Genomic DNA, 2,430 nt, shown 5'->3' on the forward strand with positions numbered 1-2,430 from the left:
TAAAAATAAAGTTTTCTTTAAAAAAATGTTTTTTTTTAGGGGTGACAGTCTCTGTTTTCCATTACATAAGCTAATATCTGGTTGGTTTGTTTTGTTTGTTGGGTTTTTTTTTGTTTTTATTTTTGTTTTGTTTTTTTTGGTGAGGCGATTGGGGTTAAGTGACTTGCCAAGAGTCACACAGCTAATGAATGTTATGTGTCTGAGGTCGGATTTGAACTCAGGTTCTCCTGACTCCAGGGCTGGTGCTCTCTTCACTGCTCCACCTAACTGCCCCCAATAAACTAATATCTGTGTATGCCTGGGTGCCTTTCTCATTTTACATGTTAAGTGCTTTTCTGTTCTGGGGTGTTCCTGCAGTGAAATTAGTGTTACAGAAATAACTTTCCTTTGTGCCATGATGCACATGGAATACCTTGGCCTTTAATCCTTGATGCTCATTACAATTTTCATTTTAATAATAATGTTAAACCATTGATAGAGCCTGAAACTTCCTACAATTTTCTAGTTCCCTGGAAAAGTGTAACTCACTTCTATTGAAGTTCACCTCAACCCTTTTACCTCCTTGAATTATTATCCCATGTTGAACCCTCCTTTTATTGCCAGACTTTTCGGAACAGCAGTACAGAGCATTTCCAAAGTCTTAATGCAATGTTAAGTTTTAATTTAAAAGCTTAAAATATGGAAGTTTATATACTGTTTGAGCTTTAAAAACTTAAAACTGTACTAAGACTTTTGAAACATCCTGTATATAGGTCCAGGCTTTCATTGCCATAGAAACACACTTATATATTAACTGGCCTCCACTCCCTTTTAATCCATCCTACATGTTACTATTAGGCTAATGTTATTAAAGCATTACTTTTAATGATGAACCTTGGTACCCGAGAACAGGTAATGAAATCTGTTTCCCTCTTGGAAAAGAGTTGGGGGTACTGGGAAGAGGGGAGGTGTATGAGTTAAAAGTTCAACTGGGGAAGGAGGGTGTATTGGGAGAATACTGGTGTAAAAGATACCAATAAATTTTAAAAGCAAAAAGAAGTGTTTCTGCTCAAAAAACTTGGTTTCCCATCATCTATAAAGTTAGAGAAGCTTCTTAGTGCAGTGGAAAGAATGCTGGATTTGGAGCTGAAGACCATGAGTTCAAATCTGGATTTTTCCACTTATCATCTGTGAAATCTTAGGTAAGTCACTTTAATGCTCTGGGACTCAGTTTCCTTCTAAACTGAGGGGATTGAAGAAACAGATTAAAAGGGGAAAAAAACATGAGAAAGAATGAAGTGAAAAAATTATGTTTTGATCTACATTCAGAGTTAATCAGTTTTTTATCTGGATATGGATAGCATTTTCCTACAAGAGTTCTTCGTACTTGTCTTAGATCATTGTGTGGCTGAGAAGAGCTGAGTCATTTATAGTGTTGATACTGTGTACAATGTTTTCCTGATTCTGCTCGTTTCATTTTGCATCAGTATAGTACAATTCTTTCCAGGTTTTTCTGAAATGTGCCTGGTCATCACTTCTTATTGCATAATAGTATTCCATTACGTTCATATACCACAGCTTGTTCAGCCATTCCCCAATTGATGGGCATCCCTTTTGATTTTCAATATTTTGCCACCATGTAAAGGGCTGCTATAAATATTTTTGCACATGTAGGTCCTTTTCCGTTTTCTATGAACTTTTTGGGATACAGACCAAGTAATAGTATTGCTGAAACAAAGGGTATGCACAATTTGGTTGCCCTTTGGGCATAGTTCCAAGAGTGGTTGGATCAATTCACAACTCCACCAACAGTGCATTAGTGTCCCAATGTTCCCACGTCCTCTCTAGCATTTATCATTTTCCTTTTTTGTCATATTAGCCAATCTGATAGGTGTGAGGTGGTATCTCAGAGTTGTTTTAATTTGCATTTCTCTGATCAGACATAATATAGAGCACTTCTTCACATGCCTATAGATAGCTTTGATTTCTTCATCTGAAAACTGCCTATTCATATCCTTTGACCATTATCCAGTTGGGGAGTGGCTTGTGTTACAAGTTTGTCTCAGTTCTCTATATGTTTGAGAAATGAGGCCTTTATCAGAGACACTTGCTGTAAAGATTGTTTCCCATCTTTCTGCTTTCCATCTAATCTTAATTACATTGGTTTTGTTTGTACAAAAGCTTTTTAATTTAATATAATTAAAATTATCTGTTTTACATTTTGTAAAGCTCTCTTTCTCTTGTTTGGTCATGAATTTTTCCCCTCTCCATAGATCTGACAGGTAGACTATTCCTTGCTCTTCTAATTTGCTTAAGGTGTCACCCTTTATTTCTTAGTCATGCACCCATTTTGACCTCATGTTGGTACATTGTGTGAGATGTTGGTACCTAACTAGTTTGTGTCCTGTTGTTTTCTAGTTTTCCCAGCAGTTTTTGTGAAACAGTTCTTCT

The sequence above is a fragment of the Vombatus ursinus genome, unplaced genomic scaffold (assembly GCF_900497805.2).
Source record: "Vombatus ursinus unplaced genomic scaffold, bare-nosed wombat genome assembly UNPS02014959.1, whole genome shotgun sequence".
Taxonomy (NCBI): domain Eukaryota; kingdom Metazoa; phylum Chordata; class Mammalia; order Diprotodontia; family Vombatidae; genus Vombatus; species Vombatus ursinus.